The sequence below is a fragment of the Bos indicus genome, chromosome 7, assembly GCF_029378745.1.
Source record: "Bos indicus isolate NIAB-ARS_2022 breed Sahiwal x Tharparkar chromosome 7, NIAB-ARS_B.indTharparkar_mat_pri_1.0, whole genome shotgun sequence".
In the NCBI taxonomy this organism is placed as follows: Eukaryota; Metazoa; Chordata; class Mammalia; order Artiodactyla; family Bovidae; genus Bos; species Bos indicus.
In genome coordinates this window covers 43,448,567-43,468,673 of record NC_091766.1, presented here as the reverse complement: position 1 = coordinate 43,468,673, position 20,107 = coordinate 43,448,567, and positions in this window count along the sequence as shown.

Genomic DNA, 20,107 nt, shown 5'->3' with positions numbered 1-20,107 from the left:
CTGGGTCACCTTTGCGTATTTGCCCAATTGAAAGCAGGGTCTCGAAAAGATATTTGCATACCCATGTCTACAGCACTGTGATTCATGGTAACCAAGAGGTGGAAACAACCCATGTCCATCCATGAATGATGGTCCATTCACACACTGAAATATTACTCAGCCTTAAAAAAGGAGGTTCTGACACCTCCTACACTGTGGCCGAACCTTGAGGACATGATGCTCAGTGAAAGAAGCCAGACACGGAAGGACACACGGACATAAACCATCTGATTCCACTCACAGGAGGTCTCTGGAGGAGTCAGATCCAGAGACAGGAAGTAGATGGTGGGGCCGGAGTAGGGGAAGGGAGAGGGAGCTAGTGTTTCATGGAGACAGAGCTTCCATTTGGGAAGATGAAAAAGTTCTGGAGATGATGGGGGCTTGTTGCACAACAGTGTGAATATGCTTAACGCCACCAAGCTATGCACTTAAACATGGTTGAAGTGATAGGTTTAGTGTTATGTGTATCTTATCACATGGTTTTAAAATATGGAAATGAAGAAGCTGCTGGTACTCAACCCCCCAGGTCCCAGATGGGAGGGCCCACTGCTTTGCTAGAGGATCAAGGCCTCCTGGTGTCCTGACCCACGTGGTGGGGGTGACTCTGACTTTAGAATTGGAGTTGAATGCCCCCCAACCTGACTCTCTGGTCCACACAGTCCGTATTTTTTTAAGTTAAGGATCTAGAGAAAAGAGAAGAGGAGATGAACAGCTGGCCAGGCCTATAAAGAGCAATTCCCCAAGTAGAGACGCCCCCACTACAGCCAGTCAAGGCCCTGGGATCCTTCTCTGATTTGCTGTTGTTCAATTGTTAAGTCCAATTCTTTTGAGATCCGGTGGACTATAGCCCACCAGGCTTCTCTGTCCATGGGATTTCCCAGGCAAGAATACTGGAGTGGGTTGCCGCTTCCTCCTCCAGGGGATCTTCCAGACCCAGGGATCCAACCTGTGTTTCTTGCATTGGTAGGCAGATTCTTTAGTGCTGAGCCACCTGGGAAGCCCCAAGTGATTAGGGTGGTCCAAGTCCACTGACAAGCTTCCTCATGAGACAGAAGAGGCCACGTGTCAATGGAGACAGTGACTGGGGTGATGGGACCACAAGCCCAGGATGCTTGGAGCCCCCAAAAGCTCCAAGAGGCAGGATGGACCCTCCCCCAGAGCCTACGAGGGAAGCTGGAGCCTTACTTTCCCCGTGCCCGGAGCAGTGCCTATCACACAGTATATACATACTCATCAAACACATGAGAACCTGCTGTGGACCCCTTTAATCCACCTGCTGACCCCCAAGCCCCGGCTGGGGCCAGCACCCCAGAATAAACTTGGGCAGGGACCCTGGGCCCTGTGGCCGTGCGTACTGTCCTGGGCCCTCCTGCTCCCCTGGGGCAGCTCTGATCCACCTAGGTGGTGGGTGCCATCAGCATGTAGAGCCTGATTCAGCACAGGTTTTCATAAAGGTGCCTCTGTCCCTCCAAACACGGGAACATCCCTCAGCCATGAAAAGGAGAGAAGCCCTGACACTCGCTACCACATGGACAGACCCTGAGAACATGACGCTCAGTGAGGAGGCAGACACAGAAGGACACACAGGGTGTGATTAAACTGGTGGGAAACATCCAGAACAGGCTGATCCACGGACACAGAGAGTGGGTTCCTGGTTATCAGGGGCTGGGGAGAGAGTAGGGGGTGACTGCTGATGGGGACAATCTTCCTTTTGGGGGGATGGGGTGATCTGGAATCAGACAGAAGTGATGGTTAGTAACCCTAACCCTGTGAATGTACAAAATTCTACAAAAGTATTTGCCTGAAAACAATTAATTTTATGTTGTGTGAAGTTCATCTCAACGAAAAGGTTGCCTTCCTAATTCCATCCCTTGTATCGCAGGAGTCAGACATGGTCACTGCTAACTAAAGCTGTCATGAAAGACTGTAGCCTGCGAGGAGGCGCACACCTTAGTTCAAAGTTCTCTCTGGGAGAGACGTCTGTGCAGACAGGCTGTTTTTATGTAACAGCCAAACAGTAATGTCAGCCACAGATGTGGCCCCCAAGCTGAGGGCTGCTCACGTCTGCTCCTGCTGGCTCTGAAGGACCTGGAAGCCCACAGGGTCAGAAGTGGCTGCTACCCAAGGGTCTCAGGCCCCATCATCCCTCTTGGGCGGGGTGGGGGATGGTTTCTCCATGGAGATCACTGCCCTCGGGTTTGCAAATTTGAGCCTTGGGTCTTGTTCAGACCCAGAGGGCTGGCAGGGTTCCTGCCCTGAGCTCGGGAATCAGAGAAGGAGAACCCTGGCCTCTCCCATGCTTCAGCTCATCCTCTGGGGCACTGCTCAGGATGGGACATACCCCCAGGAGACGGGGATGCCCTCTAAGCCCCAGGTCCCACTGGCTGCATCAGAGCCACTGGAGGGCCCAGGAGATAACTCCACCACCAACTGGGCCAGGGGTCCTGTTGTTCCCACTTCACCACTGAGAACACCAAGGCTCGGGGGTCTCAGCGGGCCCCAGACCCAGCAGGGGCAGGGCTGAGATCTGCCCCCTGGTTCCCCACGTTCCTCCCAGGGCCCCCACTCTGTACCTCCCTGGACTCTGGGCCCCACCCCCCACCCCCAGAGCCTACGACCAGGCCCCTCGCACTGGGTACTTCGGGGGGGAGTGTCTGTTCTCCTTAAGCCTCCATCTTTAAGCTAGCCGTTGCCTTGGCAACAGTCTGCAGCTGACCTTTGTGCAGGAGAAAAGGGTGACCCTCCCAATGCAGCCCCCCTCCCCGCCGTTCCCCCAACCCCCTGTCACAGAGCAGTTTAAAGGCATCTGTCTAAACAATGCATTATGGATTCTCTGCTGGCGTGCACAGCCTGAGAATTTCAATCTGGGTGTTCCAGGAGGGAACAGCGTCCTGGGCCAGGGAGGGCCTGGGAACCAGGACAGGGCCTAAGATGCAGTCCAGCCAAGGTCAGAGCCCCAGCCTCAGTTTTTTCATTTGTATACTGGACGCTGGGCTTCCCTGGTGGCTCAGTGGTAAAGAACTCACATGCCAATGCAGGAGACACAGGAGATGAAGGTTCAGACCCTGGGTTAGGAAGATCCCCTGGAGCAGAAAATGGCAATCCATTCCAGTATTCTTGCCTGGAGAATCCCATGGACAGAGGAGCCTGGCGGGCTACAGTCCATGTGGTCACAAAAAGTCTGACGTGACTAAGCCACTAAACTGAATCCTGCAGGAACTAGCAGGTGGAGGTGACCGGCTGGCCATTCCAGGGGCCATAAGGGGCAGTTCCTCTAGCAGAGACACTGCTGTGCCAGCCACAGGGACATGCTGTTTCCTCTGCAAACCAGGCCCCCCTCACCTGCCCAGGATGGGGAGGAGCTGCCCCTGCTGCAGCTGGTCAAGGCCCTGGGTTCTTGCTGGGCCTGGTGCTCCCTCAGAGTTCAGACAACAGCTGAGGGCTGGAAGGGCGGCTGGGCCCCTCTTCTCAGAGAGTGGCTGTGGGCACCAGTACCCTCGCCACCGGGCACAGGAGCCACCACCCAAGTTCCTTTTGGTAGGATTTCTGCCCAGGGCTCTTTCCACTGCCTCCAGGCAGCCCTCTGTGCCTGGTTCTCCTGATGGGCTACTACCAGATCATGTCCCTCCCCTGCTCCAAACTCTGCCACGGCTGCCCAGGGACCTCAGAGAGTTGGGGGAGGAAGCAAACTCCTCCCTGGAACCCTCCCCAAGCCCTCACTGGCCGCCTGTGCCAACCTCTCCCTCCCCTAGCCCCTCACTCCAGCCACACCTGCCACCCAGTAGACCCACAGACACACCCAGCTGCGCCCCCACCTCAGGGCCTTTGCTCTTCTCATGCCTTCTGCCCAACTCACCTCAAGACACTCCTCTCCTTTCAGGTCTCAGCTCAGATGACACCTCCTTTGGGAAGGCCTCCTGCCCCTTCCCTTGGAGCTTGTTGAGACGGACAGGGAGAGACCGGGGCTGAAAGAGACAGGCTCCCTGAGGACAGGACTGCTCTGTCTTCATTATTTTATTATCTATTTTTTTTTTGGCTTGTGCCACATAGCGTGTGGAATCCTAGTTCCCCAAACAGGGATCAAGCCACACCTACCTGCAAGGGAGGCACAGAGTTCTAACCACTGGACTACCAGGGAAGTCCCTAGTTTATCATCCTCTAAAATTTCATTTCAGGGGCTTCCCTGGTGGTCCAATGGCTAAGAATGCCTTGCAATGCAGGGGACACAGGTTCGATCCCTGGTCTGGGAAGATCCTACATGCCTCAGAGCACCTAAGCCTGCGTACCACAACTACTGAGCATGCACTCTAGAGCCTGTGCTTTGCAACAAGAGAAGCCACCACAGTGAAGAGCCTGCACTCCTGAACTAGAGAGTAACCCCACTCAACGCAACTAGAGAAAAGCCCACACAGCAATGAAGACCCAGCACAGCCAAAAATTAATTAATTATATTTCAAAAATCCCCAGTTTGGGAACAAAAATGCTGAATGGTGCAGCCAAAAAAAAAAAAAAACAGAAGAGGGTCCCCCCTCAGCTCCAAGATCAGGCCCAGCAGCTCTTCCTAGGGGCCTGGGGTACTCAGGCCTGGCAGAGCCCAAAGGTGTGCCAGCACTTTCCCCAGTCCCTGAGGCTGTGGCTGGCATTCAGCAGGCACTCAGATGGGGCCACCCCAAAGCTTCCAGACACTGGGAGTGGCCATGAAGCGGCCCCTGAATTCCTAGGAGCCCTGACCTGGCAGCACCAGCTCACCCTTGATCCCAGACTCAGAGGAGTCAGGTGGCCTCCCACCTGAGGCCACAGAACAGGTCATGGTCAGTCAGGGCGTGGGGTTTGGGGGTTGGGAGCTGAGAATGAAGCTCCCAGCCTGGAAACCTCAACCTGGCCCCGGCTGCTCCTGAGTCTCTCTGTCTCTGTGTCTCCGAACCACCGTGTGGCCATTGGCCCCCGTGACCTCTCTGGCCTCTGCCCCACACAGTCTCCACTCGGTCTCCAGGACCTCCTTTAAGGAAAGGAGATGGATGCACTTGGAGGTGGATGAGGGCAGGGACTTATGCAGCCCCCCTCCTCCCTGGGGACTGTTGGGTGCAGGTTGCCTGGCACAATGGGCAGAGTGGGGCAGGTCCAGGGACGGCCCAGCCAGTGGACAAGGAGGATTTAGTGCCCTCACTGGGCTGCAGGCAACAGGTGGATCCACCCCCAGGGTGGGCTCAGGGACCCCACCCCCATGCCTTCCTTCCCCACTTCTGCACAGCAGGTACGAACATGCTCCTCTGGGACCACCCCCTCGGAGGTTGGGGACCACAGGCAGAAAGTCGCCCTCCTGGGAATCTGAACAGAAAATGGAGGGGTCATGGACACGGGGAGACCCCCTCCCCATGCTCGGCCTGCCCTCCAGTCACAGCAGCAGTGAGACTCCCATCTACAGGAGCGTGCGAGCCACCTTTAAGTGAAAGCAGGTACGGACACAGATGCTGTCCCCAGGTTGTGACACACAGTGCTGTTAGAGCCCTTTGGCAGCTGCAGACACCAGGGTCAGGGTGGGGTCACCTGAAGAGACTCAGGGTCCATACCCTTGACCCCACGGAGGTTTTCCCCTGGAGCTGCAGATGCCCTCACTGGGTTGGGACAGTACTTTATTTTTGGCCTCAGGGGGCCTTGACCTTGTGTGAGGGTTTAACACACAAGGCCTAGAATGGTTAAGGGTTTTCAAAAGAACAGTATTCTCTCCATCAACTCCAAGGGAGGGGAAATGGCCCGAGCTCCTCAATGGTGACACATAAACACATGTGTCCTTCCACACCCAGGAATACCACGCAGCCTGGAAAGTGGTAAAGCTGTGGCACTGGCTACCATGTGGATGGACCCTGAGAACACAATGCTCAGTGAGGGAAGCAGACACAGAAGGACACACAGGGTGTGGGTCCACTGAAGGGAGATGTCCAGAACAGGCCGATGCACAGACACAGAGAGTGGGTTTCTGGTTGTCAGGGGCTGGGGAGGTGGTGGGGGTGACTGCTGATGGGGAGAGGACTTCTTTTGGGAAGGATGAAAATGTTCTAGAATTGATTGTGTCCATGGACACATAACCTTGTAAATAGAGTAAAACAAATGAGCTGTACACTGTAAATGAATGAGCTGTAGGATATGTGAGTATCTCGGACTTCCCTGGTGGTCCAGTGGATAAGAATCCACCTGCCCATACAGGGGATATGGGTTCAATTCCTGGTCCAGGAAGACCCCACATGCCGTGGGGCAACTAAGTCTGTGTCCTGCAGCTACTGAGCCCGCACTCTAGAGCCCATGCTCTGCAACAAGAGAAGCCACTGAAATGAGAGGCCTGAGCACTGAAACAAAGAGTAGTCCCCGCTCATCGCAACTAGAAAAAGCCCATGTGCAGCAACAAAGACCCAACACAGCCAAAGAATAAAGACCCCCCCCAAAAAAATAGTAAGATATATTAGTATCTCAATAATGTTGAAACTATGGCACTCCCTTCTGTCCTGTGTCCCTGTTCTCCCTGAATTTGGATGTCCACCCCCAGGTAAGGCATAACTTCACCCTCAACCAGGTCCACATGCAAGGAGGTGTTGTCTGGAAGATTTGTAAGGTAGCGATCTTCCCATCTCCAGAGGCATGCAAGCAGAGAGCAATAAGCTGTGAGCAGGGCTCCCTGCCCTGGGTGACAAATGGCCTCTGACTCAGGCCAAGCCTGAAAATTGGGAACTCCTGGTTGCTAAAAGTCCCCAGTATCTTGGACCATCCTGCCTGACGTAGAGGCCCCAGGGGTGAGCGCTCTGCTGAGATGGCACCTCAGGCCTACCAGGGCTGCTGCCACTGCACGTACGTACATGTATGTTCACATGCACACATATAACTATTTGAGGAATTTTCCCTTCTTTTCTTCCAGTAAAGGAGCCTGTCATGGTCACGGGGCATCGGTGACACCGTGGATTTCACGGTACTTTCATCACTGCGGGCCTGGCTCACAAAGGCCCCTCTAAGCCCTCTCGTCTATTCTCTACGTGGGAGCCTCCTGGTTTCCTATTAACTTCAAAAGTCTCAATCCCATTAGGGTGGGGGCAGAGGGACAGTGGGCCATCCGGGGGCCCTGGGGACCCTCACTAGGCTGGTGGTGCTCCCACAGGTCTGAGGGTCTCTGACAAGCACCATCCCCACCTCACCGTCCCGGAAGCCACAGCCGGACACTGAACTGCCCACAAAGGCCATTCCTTCCGAGTAGGGATGCTGGGCGGCTAATAGGGTCCGCATATCTAGGGGTTCAGCTGACATCACCTAGGGTAGCTGAGACCCCACTCTCTGGAGTCCCGACTTACACCATACCACTCAAACCTCCGTCTCATTACCTGGAAATGGGGCCAATCTCACGCACCCAGCCTTCACCCGCCCTTCCCTTCCCATCTGAGCCAGGACCCTCCTGAGGATGATGCGGCCCCACCCTATGGCACCAGGGGTGTCCAGCCATGCCCCGGAATCCGGATTAACCCCAAGGGCAGTCGGGAGCCACAGATTTAGGCAGAGGAGGGTAACGGTCTGATTTGGGGATTTTTACAAGTGCCCTGGTTGCCCCGGGAAGCAGGGAGCGTCCGGCTTCGCCCAGAACAGAGTGCTGCATGAGGGAAGCACACTGATTCCATGTGTGTTGTACTAGAGGGGAACAGTTGGGGGGGTTGGGGAAAATTGTGGATCCCTGTGGGACCCCAGCCTGGAAGTGCTGGCCACAGGGAGGAAGGGCCAGTTCCAGTGGCCTACATATGATATTGGGACATGGATCTCTTCAGGACCTTGACTAACGTGGAGAAAAGGACAGGATGAAATGGGAACATCCATGCACGGGAGCATCACTCAGCCATGAAAAGGGGATGAAGCCCTGACACTCACTACCGCATGGACGGACCCGGAGAACACGATGCTCAGTGAGGGAAGCAGACACAGAAGGACACAGGGTGTGATTCCACTAGTGGGAAACGTCCAGAACAGGCAGATCCACAGACACAGAGAGTGGGTTCCTGGTTGTCAGGGGCTGGGGGAGGAGATGCGGGTGACGGTGATGGAGACAGGGTCTCTTTTGAAGGAAATAGAATGTTCTGGAATTAGACGTCGTGGTTGCACAACAGAGTGAATAGAGTTGAGAACACTGAACTGCCCACTTTGAACAGGTGAACTACGTGGTGTGCGCAATTATAGTTCTTCTGGGTAAGAACATACCTCTCACTCTGTCAGTGTATGAGGTAACCCTTTTTCAAGCATGTTTGTCTCCTGAACTTGACAGTGACTTTCTGAAGGGAGAGGAACACAACCCCCACCTCATTTTTAATAAATATTGTTGGACTGAAAGTGAGAATGGCGTCGGCACGTGGGGAAGGGTATGTCTGGGAGTAGGTGCTTTTTGCCTGGCTGGCCCAGGGTTGTCACACACAGGAAGGGAACATCTGTGCAAGGGCCCTGAGGCAGAGACAAACAGAACAGGATGGCTGGGGGCAGGGAGCAAGGAAGAGAGGTGGCCTATGGGGAGAAGGTAGGTGTCAAATTTCTGGCTCTTGGTGCACGAACCTGTGTAGGAAAGCGGCTGGGGACGTGATTCAGGGTCGAGCAGGGCAGCTCGACAATGCTGGGACCCCAGGGCTGCCCCCAGAGCAGCTGGTGTGCAGGGGGGAACGAAGCATTGTTTTGGGGGATCCCCTCCACACAATGGAAACAAGCAGGGGTGCCAGGGAAATGTGGCCTTTCTGTGGTCCAGGACACAGATGGGCTAATCATACCACAGTGGGGACCCAGGTGTGCTCATGACATAGAAGGGGTCATGAGGACCACAAGGCACTAATTGCACAGATGCACCCCAGATGTGACCATTGTACAGAGGGGAATCTCACATGTGCTAATTACACAGAGGGAGCCCTGCATGTGCTAATTACACAAAAGGGGATCCACATGTGCTAACTGTACAAAAGGGGGCCCATATGTGTTAATTGTACAAAAGGGAAGCCACATGTGCTAATTACACAGAGGGAGCCCTGTATGTGCTAATTACACAAAAGGGGAGCCACATGTGCTAACTGTACAAAAGGGGAACCACATGTGCTAATTGCAGAAAAGGAAACCCACACGTGCTAATTACACAGCTCAGTGGCTCAGTCATGTCCTACTCTTTGCAACCCCACGGACTGTGGCCTGCCAGGCTCCTCTCTCCATGGGATTCTCCAGGCAAGAATACTGGAGTGGGTTGCCATGCCCTCCTCCAGGGGATCTTCCTGACCCAGGAATCAAATTCATGTCTCTTGCATCTCCGGCATTGCAGGCAGATTCTTTACCACTGAGCCACCTGGGAAGCTCCAATTACACAGAGGGAGCCCCAGATGTGCTGTGAGTGACCAAACCCTCTTTGCCTCAGTTTCCTTTTCTGAGAGATGGGTCTTCCAAGAGAATGCAGCTAGAAGCCACTCCTCAGAGGGCAGATGGAGCTGGTGCAGGCAGGAGAGAGCGGGGGTGAGGGGGTGGGGGTAGGCTGGGGGTTCCTGTTGGGGATGGATCCAGCCCTGAGGTTCTGGGAGGCAGAGGACAGCCTAGGGCCGGGGATAACACCTGAGCCCACTCAGGCCATCCACATCTTGAGCCTTCCTGCTCCGTCCCTGCCCAGGCCCCACCTGGAACCCCCAGCCTCCCCCTGGCCCACCTGGGCCCTTACCCCTGCCCGTGCTGGGAGCTGGGAAACAAAGTAACTTACATATACCACTCTCCTACTCTCACCCCCCATGGCTCCCCAGTACCCTCTGCACAAAACTAAAGTGCATCACCCCCCTCCTATGGCATAGGAAGGTCTGGAATAGGGGTGGCCTGCAGCCCACCTTGGGGTCAGGGGAAGCTGCCCGCCTGCTGCAGAACGCTCAGCCTGCTCAGGATCCCTCAGGCTCCAGGTCAGCTGCAAGGCCACTTCCTCAGAGAAGTCCACCTGTCTGCCCTGACACTGAGTCCTTGCCTGGGGATGGGAAGCGGGTCCTGAGGACCTGACCCAAAAGGATTCTCGAATGCCCCTGCACGCTGGAGGAAGGCAGCCTCAACCTCCCCGGACACCAGCATCCGCAGGAGGCAGCCAAGTCAGGAGTCGGGGGTCAAGGTCGGGTCGGTGGTGGGACCTCACCGAGCGCTCCGGACCCGCCCCTCCCGCTCCCCACGCGCACCCCTCCCAAGCTGTCCCGCCCGGGGGCGGCGCGCTTCCCTGTCTTCAGGGCAAGGGGCTTGAGCGCGGAGCCGTCCCGGGATTCCGCGCACCGGAGCGCGTCCTCCTGCGCGGCGTCTCCGCTGGCCTCCTCGCTCCACCTAGCGGCGGCCGGAGCCGGAGCCGCGTGGGGCCCAGGGAGGGCACGGTGCCGCTGGGCACACAGCCTGGGTCGGGCCCCAGGGAGGACGCACAACTGGGTATGCGCGCGGGGACCAGGCGCACCACTCGGGCTGGGGCCGGGGGTACCCACTCCCTGGGGCGTACAGCGGTGGGGGTGGGGGGGTCACCCCCCACCAGGTGCACAGGGCAGGTCCAGGCCTGAGCAGGGCTGCAGGGTGTGTTCAAAGCCAGGAGAGGGGAGCTTCATACCCTCCTCCACCTTAGTCTGAGAGCAAAGAGTCTCCCACAGTCCCTTGTTACAGGGTGGGAAACGGAGGCACAAAAGGGACAGGTGTGACCCAAGGTCACCCAGAAGGACAGGTGAATTCAAGTCAAACTCCAGGGACTCTGGACCCAATTTATGTCCTTCCTTACCCCAGAAATTGAAAGGGGCCTGGAGCCCCCGAATAGTGGCGGGGAGGCGGGGGAGAGGGGTGCCTGGATTGGGGGGGGTGCAGTATGGTGGCTGACAGTGCACTGCAGAGGGAGTGACGGGCCCTACCACCGTCCTGCCTGGGACCCTGGAATATATCTGAGTGGGGACCAAACCCCAGCTCTGCTAGATGATAACCCTGGCCAGAGGCCCCCTCTTTGGCTTCAATTTTCAATCTTCCCCCAAGTGCTCAGTGGTAAAGAATCTTACTGCAGAGTAGAAGACACAGGAGATATGGGGAAGATCCCATGGAGGAGGAAATGGCAATGGAGGAAATCGGGTCACTCCAATATTCTGGCCCGAGAAATCCAATGGACAGAGGAGCCTGGTAGGCTACGGTCCATGGGGTGGCAAAAGAGTCAGACACGACTGAGCACATAAAAGGTAGTTGTGAGGTCCAGGGAGATGAGGCAAACAGTTGGCACTAAATAAATGCTGTTGATTAACATTGAGTAATACTGTCACTGGGCTCCTCCATGCTTCCCCTGCCCAATCTCCTAACTTGCTCCTGCCACACAGGCCTTCCCTATGTTCCTCCAGCTGCCTCAGGGCCTTTGCATGTGCTACCCCAACCCTCCCGCCAACACCTCCAGGCCCAATTAACTTGCCCTGACTAAGCCCATGTCAATTTTGTCTACCTTGGTTCCCACCATGTTCCCAGCATCCCACATAGGATCTGGCACACAGTTGGCACTCAAGAAATGCAGGAGGTCAGATGAAACAGGCCTGACCCCAGGCTGCCTTCCCCTCCCCATTTCATTATTTTCAGGAAACTAAGGCCCAGAAAGGGGGCAGCAACTGGCACCAGACACAGGTGCTGGGACCTGAGGGTGGGCAGGCTGAGGAAGCCACCACCTCCCCTTCCCCAGCCCCAGCCCCCAAGGAGGGCCAGGCTGCAGAGGCAGAGACCAGGCCAAATTGAAATTGATCGTGGGGAACAGCTCGGCAGGGTGGAACAGACACGCGGCCGCCGGGGAGTGCAGGGGCGCCCGAGCGTGTGAACGCATCGCAGCCAGCCAGTGGTGGGGAATCGTTTAATCTTCAGTGCAGGCTCCTAGAGGGGGCCTCCAAGGAGCCGGCAGTCTAAGTTGCCGCAGCTGCCAGAAGCCAGGACACCCGCCTCCCCTCATCCCTTCACCCCATTCTTCCTCGGGCATTTAGCAAGCATCTGCTTATTAATTGTCTCAGTCTCTCCTCAGCCAGCCCTGCCGGGCCAGTAGAAGCAGAGAGAGGCAGAACGCTCATGCACGGTGGCCCTAGGTCAGGACCAAAGCCAGGGCTAAAGTCCAGCACCATCCAGAGCTGCATCTATTGAGTGCCAGCTGTATGCCCAGCACTGGGCTCAGCCTGACTACTGTGTTTCCTCATTTTATCTTCACAACAGCCCTGGCCACCGGGGGAGGGCCAGAGAAGAAGGCAGCTTGCCCATGGACTCACACCTGGGGAGGAGGAACTGAGATGAGAAGCCAGGCCATAGAGCTTGACGGCCAAAGCTTTCATCACTGTTTCTGCAGCCTTTGTCTACGTGGGGAAAACCGTCTTGAGTGGGAGCAATGGAGGGATCTAGATCAGAGGAGGGCAGTCCAATCAGAAAGCCCCTCCCTCACTCCAGGCCAGGGTCTGCGGGGGCCTTCCCAGAGGGGACACCAGGGCCCTGTACCTTCTTAGCCATCCCTCAGCCCGGAGGGGTGCACTGACCCACAGAGTCACTTGAGAGTTGGGACACCCAGCATGGCTGTGAGCCGTCCTCCAAGACTCCCAGCCTTTCTAGACCTTCCCGTTTTCAGGCTCAAAAAGGGTAGCTGCTGGCCTCTGGTCACCAGCCGGGACGTGGCAGGGCCTTGGGGCTGCTGACAGCTCTGCCGGCCCTCAGTTTCTTCTGCAGGCCTCTGCAGGGTGGTGACCGGACACGTGGCCAAGGGGACTAATGTGTTCTCCAAAGCCCCTATGACCCTGACCCGGAAGCCCCCCCTGGCGCCTAGGGCGAGGGTCACACCCGGGCCCATCTCTCAGGGCCCCTCCCCGTGAGGGCCTCAACCCTGGGATTAGGGGGCCGGGGTCAGGGGTCAACAGCATTTGCCTCGGCTCCTTTCAGGCCTCCAGCAGATCCGTTCTCCCTGCCACCTCAAATTTCCTGGACAAAGGCTCCGTGGTGGGACCGGGCGGAGGGCCGGGCCAAGCACCCCTGGGAAAACTGCAGCAGCTCAGGGAAGGTGTCTGCCCCCGCCCCCGGCTTCTGCCCACACGGCCCCATCAATCCTTAGATTACCCGCGGGCAGCCATGGCGGACACACCCATGCTACAGATGGAGAAACTGAGGCTGGGGAGGGGCTCAGCCAGGGCTCCAGGCCAGAAGCTGCTCTGCCAAAGGCCCAGTGGAATTTTGTGCCGGCCACAGCTGAGCACCAGGCTGGAGGCTGTGCTGTGCAGTGCTGGAGGCGGTGTCTGTGAAGGCAGGCAGGCAGGGCTGGCGGCGGACAAAGGCAGGCAGGCCTGGCCCGCAGGGGCGCGTTCCGCTCGTCAGCGTCGGTTCCACTTGAGTCCATCCTGGACAGGCCGGAATAATCCCTCCCGCGACCACTGCTGGGCCGTGACGACTTGAAGGGGCCCCGCGGGCCTGACTGACGGCCAGGCCGATGGGGGGGGCACCTGGGGCCCCCCCCACACCCCCTAGTGCTGGGAACAGCCTCAAGCCTTCGTTGATGACAACTTGGGGAAACTGAGTCACGGGAGCACACACGACCTCTTATATCACACATCGAGGGCTGGCAGCCCATCGAGGCCCAGACCCCAGGCCAGCCTCACCAAGGCCTCCCCATCCCCGCTGGCTACACAGCCTCGCCAGTGACCTGGGGGAATTTTGGGGCCTGAACCAGCTGAGTCATGGGAACTACGGGCCTCCTGTTCATTTCCCAGCACCTGGGAGGCAGGTACACACAGGTGGCTGGACCAAAGCCAGGCCAGGGGCCCAGGGAAGGCCCCACTGGCTGCTGCCAAGGCTGGTAGACACGGCTAGCTGCCATGTGCTCAGGCCGCTCGGCGGGGCGCGCCTCCTCCTCCTCCGCTCGCACCTGGGTGCCTGGAAGGGATTCCGTAGGAAGGGATCAATGACCTCAGGAGGAGAGGAGGAAGCAGCTGGGCCAAGAATAATTAGCAGACTCATGGAGCATGAAGGTCAGATGGGGTCAGCGGGAATGCGGGGACCACGCTGGGGAAACTGAGCCCCAGAGGGAGGTGGCCTTTGAGGGTCAGTGTTCCACAAAGGATGCTGGGAGGGAGACAGGGGCCAGTTGGGCTAAAAACCTCACAGGGCTCTCTTGTTGCCCCCTCAGAAGGAGAGACGAGATTCTTGTCTGCTGGGCTCCTCCCACGCCAACCTCAGCCCTTCCTGGGCTCCAGCCTTCACTGCCTCCACCTGCGGCAACTTCTTCATGGATTCATCCTTCGTCCAGTGGACATTTATCTCCCACCAGATCCCAAGCTGCCCAGGTGGCGCTAGTGGTAAAAAAACCCACCTGCCAGTGCATGAGCCACAAGAGATGCAGGTTCGATCCCTAGGTTGGGAAGATCCACTGGCGAAGGAAATGGCAACCCACTCCAGTATTCTTGCATGGAAAATCCCATGGACAGAGGAGCCTGGTGGGCTGCAGTCCATGGGGTTGCAAAGAGTCGGACACAACTGAGCACATATGCACGCACACAGACCCCAAGCTGCCCAGGCCCCAGGCTCCCTCCTCCTTGTTCACTCTGCCCTCAGCACTGGGCTTGGCAAACTGCAGGTGCTCAATAAAGGCACAAAGGAATTGTTGTTTAGTTGCTAAGTTGTGTCCGACTCTTTGCGACCCCATAGGCTCTAGCCCACCAGATTCCTCGGTCCATGGGGATTCTCTAGGCAAGAATACTAGAGTGGGTAGCCATGCCCTCCTCCAAGGGATCTTCCAGACCCAGGGATCAAACCTGCGTCTCCTGAATTGCAGGCAGAATCTTTACCTTCACTCCGGGTCTATCTGGGCCTCAGACCCTTGCTGAACACAGGTCCTGGCTTCCACAGAGGGAGATTGCTCCCCCTCTGCCCACCCCTAGGGACAGCTTCCCCCAACCCTCCAGGGGCCTCACTCCACTAATCCACCAGCCAGCCTGCGCCTCGGTTTCCCCTCCCGGAGGCCTAATCCCAGGATTGTGGAGGCCGGTTTTACATACATTTAGAGGCTTTTCATAATAGATTTACTGGGCCCCAGAACGGCCCTTGCTGGGTGATTAGCTGCTCCTTAATTGAAAACTCCCTTTCCGCCCCCTTTGGCCCTCCGGGCTGCGCTCAGGCAGAGGGATGGGGCCCGGGAGCACCCCTCAGCCATGTGGGCCCCACAGGGGCCTCCCCCTGAACTCAGAGGGGGTCGCTCTCGCAGCCAACCTGACTGGGTGGGGGGTTACCAGGATTGTTACCTCCGGGAGGGGAAGGGCCCAACCAGGATTCAAACCTGTTGTGTCCCAGCCCCACGTCCAGTGCCACGGACTGGGTGGGTGGGGGGGTGTCTCATCTAGTAGGACCAGGTCCTGGACACACACCCTGGGGCTCAGAATTCAGGTCTCAGACCCAGATTTTGCTCTCTGACCCCTAAAGTCCCCCCAGGTCCCCAGCAGGCTCCAGGGTGCTGGGATGCTCCCCAATAGAATGAAGGGTGGTCCAGGGGCAAGAAGCCAGCAAGGCCTCCCCAACCCCCACCCCAGCCACTGCTGCAGGGTCCCCAACCGGGCGACTTAATTCCGCCTGTCACCAGGATGTGGGCTGGGTTATTTATCTGGTGTATATATGTATTTTAATTTAAAGATCTGCCAGCCAGCAGGGCTGACTCCTGTGGTGCCCCCTCTGCCCCCCTCGTCTGAGAGAGGCTATTCCCCACTACCTCCCCACACCCAGGCCTTCCCTGAGGAACCAGCGCCAGAGAAGGAGGCCAGCACCGCCAGCCTTGCTGGTAAGCAGAAGCACTCAAGTTGGAGTCCATGCACCAAACACATTCAGTAAGTCATTCAACAAATGTTCAGTGGGGGCTGGCTGACATTGTGCCAGATGCTGGGGCCACCGGGGGTGGGGGAGAACCGGAAGTCCTGCCTTTATGGGGCCATTTGGGTCATGGAGAATCCTCCAGGCAGGGAACTTCCCTGGTGTTTCAGGGAAGACTGGTTAAGACTCCACACTCTTGATACAGGGGGCCCAGGTTCTATCCCTGGTTGGGGAGGTAGATCCCATGTTGTTGTTCAGTTGCTCAGTGGTGTCCAATTCTTTGCAAACCCATGGACTGTAGCACACCAGACTCCCCTGTCCATTATCTCCTGGAGTTTGCTCAAACTCATGTCCATTGTGTTGATGATGCCATCCAATCATCTCATCCTCTGTCCCACTCCCTCAAGTAAAGGGTCCTGCATGCCTCTGCTGGGACCCGGCACAGCCAAATAAATAAAGGAATAAAAAAATAGACTTAAAAAATAAAAGAACCCCCCACCCCCACCCCCAGGCAGAGGCCCCACCATGTGCCACTATAGCACCATTTTCTGGGCCAGCAAACAGGTTCTGAGAAGAGCGATGACTCAGGTATGGTGGATAGCAGAGGCCGCTATAATGAAACCCCAGTCTGTCTGATGCCTACAGCTATGCCCTCGGCCAGGTGGGGCACTAACCTCTCTGTGCCTCAGTTTCCCCTCCCGGCCACCGGACGTCTCTAACCTCAGAGGGGCTGCAGGCATGATGCATGATGTTAATAAAGACCCCCGGGTGCGCGGGGCCGGGGGCGGCGCTCCGTCATTAACACTCGGCCGGGAGGGGAGCAGGATATTGCAAACCATAACTCTGGAGCGCCTGCCGGGCGGCGCGGAGGCAGAAGCGCAGAGGGAGGGCCCTTTCGGCGTGCCCCCCGCAGCAGGGTAATAGCAGGCTCTCATTTTTGCAGCTTAAGGAGGACTCCCAACGCCGGTCCTGCCGCCGCGCCCCGCCCGCTCAGGCGCCCTAGCAGAGCCGCTGCGGAGGGTTCTGCCCATAATAAAGACTCCGGACCCGCCTGAGCCGCTGGCTGCCTCCCTCCTTATCCACCCCTCGCTGACGGCCAGGTCCCAGCTGTGGAGCCCCCTCCTCCGGCCTCGGCGTCTCATCTGTAAAATGGGTCTCAGCTGGGTCTCTTCTACTAGTAGGGAGGTCAACTGAGGCCCAGCGGGGAGTGGGGGGGTCCCAGTGGAGAGAGAGGCTGAATGGGGGGCTGGGACCCAGGCCTTGCACCACTTCGCACACCTGGGTAAACTGAGTCCTGGGGAAGCCGACTACTCGACCATGCCTGCCCGTCCTCCCCCACCCCTAACACCGGAGCTCACGCCCCCACTTCGTAAACACGGAAACTGAGGCCCAGAGTGGGGTCTTCGAGGAAGAAGTGACGTCCTTTCGCAAGCGAAGGCGAGCAGGGGACCGTGGCGCGGGTGGGATGGGGGACCCGCCTGGGCGGCGGCGCGCAGTGGGCGGGGCCTCACTGGAGGGGTGGGGCCCTGTCCTAAGTGTTGGGGAGCCACGCAGGAATTGGAGCAGAGGAAGGGGTGCGGGAGCCGGGACCTTGGGTTCTGCGGCGTGGGGTGGGGTGCCCGGATGCCACTCCTATCTTAGGGTCAAGGCCTTTTCCCGTGGGGGCGCCCCCAGCCTCAGTCCCCACTGCCGTCCCCCTCGCCCGCCCGCGGATCCCAGGGGCTGCAGGAGGCTTTTCAGCACTTAGAGCCGCAAACTTTGTGAGGCGAGCTGCTGGCTCTCCAGCCCCCACTCCAACCCGCCCTAGGGTCCCCGGGGCCCAGCACCGCCTCTTGCCTCTTCTTCCTCGCGTCGGAGGAAGTTGGGACAACGTGGGGTTGGGACAACGCCCGGAGGCTGCCTCAGTACCCCCCACCACTCTACCGCCGCCTCAACAGGTCAGTGAGGACCCCTGAATCAGGGAAGCCGCGGAGGAGGGAGGCCCGGTGGACCAGAAACTCTGGGAGTGCCATAGACAGTAGCCTCCCCACTCCCTCTGCCTCTCTGCGCACCGTCTGTGCACAGAGGGGCTGGAACTGGTCGAGTCACCCAGATCCAACTCCTGGCCCCAGGGAGGCCTGGGGCTCACCCTGGATCCACCTTTATTGACCTGTGGAGCCTCAGTTTCCCCCTCTACACAGGAGAGGGGTCTCCTCCACCACTCGTCCATCCCCTTCCCCAAGGACTGCATCGTCCATTAGGGCCCATAGATCACCTCTGGGCCTCAGTCTCTGTTTCGGGATCAATGGGGCAAGTCAGGGGCTGTCGGGCGGGCAGCCCTCTGGGAGAGTCTCTCTCTGGCCTCAGAGGGAGGGGTCTGGCCCCCAACCTCCCTGCCTCCACAACGAGGTTCCCAGCTGGCTCCCCAGAGCGAGGAGAGGATGGCTGGGGTACAGTTCTCCTGCAGCAGGCGATAGTGCAGGGAGGAGACAGGGAGGGTCAATGGCCTCCTGAACACCTCCCTGGAGGGAAGCTGAGGCCTCAGGCTCAGCAGACCCCACCCAGAGTTCACTCCTCCATCCTGGCCTCCAGTCCTGCCCCAGAGCCCCCTGTGCACCACCCCCCTACCCATCTCTTTGCCCTGCCCCCTCCCTCCCAGCCTCCCATAAGACCACGCAAAGAAGTGCCTGAATCTCCAGCAATCTGTCCCTGTCCTGCACCTGCCCTGAGCCCCACATTTGAGCCCTTCCCTCCCCTCTCCAACTGTCTTGCCCCTGTCCACACCTAACCACAGCCCTAGTGATCATCTCCAGCATAGGTCCAATAAGGGCCATCGCCTGCAAGCCTGGATGGGAAATTGAGGGTGGGAGGGTCTCTTGGCTCCCGCCCACCACAACTGCCTATCTCAGCCCCACCGGCCTCACTAGCCCAGCTGCAGCCTCTTAATTTCCAGCTTGTGTGTCATCTTGTGGTGGTTTATGGCTCCTTGGGGGCTCCCAGGCTATGAACTCACTTTTTATTTGTCTGCATGGCCACCTGCAACCAGGTCCAGGGTGCCCATCACTGTGGCCTCCTCTCATGGCCCATATGCCCCCAAATATGGGGCCCAGGGACCACCCGGGCAGGACTCAACATCCTCGCCCTGACCCCACAGACTGAGGGAGGGCTCAGCACTGACTGCACACAGGAGGCGTTCACTGAATGCTCGCTGGGGATGCTGACACTGATGCGGGAAACGTAGACAGTGGGGCATCATGTCGGAGGGTCCCTGAGGGAGCAGGTGTCAGGAGGGAGGAGGGGGTGGAGGCATCTGGAGAGGGGCAGTGAGCCCAGGGCCTCTGGAACAGTGGCCTTTCCTCCAATATGACCCACTGCGTGCCTGTGGTCAAGGGACTTGATCAGACCCCCTGAAAGCCAGGTGGTCCCCATCAGTCTGGAGGGCAATGTACGAGCCCCTTCTGTCATGGTCCCAGAGCTGGGGCCCAAGACGTGGCCTGGGGCTTCTTCTCAGACTAGATGGGGACACAGTGACCCAGAGGGGAGGGGCTGCGGTGACGTCCTGTGACTGTGGGCATTGACCCCCCAAACCAAGATGTCCACAAATCAAAGAGATACCCAATCAGGAAGCCCAGCTCCACCCAAGAGTGACAGTCATGATGTGAGGGGAACCTCAGGGTTCTCCCACCCCGCCTCCCAACCCTCTTTCCGTGGGCAACCACCAGGTACACACGGGACCCGCATACCCATGGCTGCCTGGGGTACCTGCTGTGCCCAGTGCAGCCCCCGGTGTGGGGGCCACCCTGCACCTTGGTGTGGGCTTTCAAGGCCATTACCAGTGGCCAGTGATGGATGGCCTGGTTCCTGAGAGACCTAGGCCCCAAATGCAAGCACCTGTCCAAACAGGGGGCGCACAGGTGGGCAAGGCTGTGTGGTTTCTCTGCATATGTGTGTATGTATGTCTGTGCCCATGGCAGGTGACAAGTCCCAGGGGAGACACAACTGTGGACCAGTCCTCCTCCCCTCTGGGGACTCTCAGCCCATAGGGAAGATGGATGGACAAGTAAAAATATCAGAGATTTGACAGCAGGGGCTGTGGGGTGAGGACTGCTTGACCAGGGAGGTTGAGAGGGGACATGGGACATATTTAAAGGGGGTCAGGGAGAGAGCCAGGTGTGGTCTGCTGAGGGAACATGTGCAAAGACTCCAATGTGTGAACAGAGCTCTTAGTACTTACCCATCCCAGGTCACCTTTTGTGTT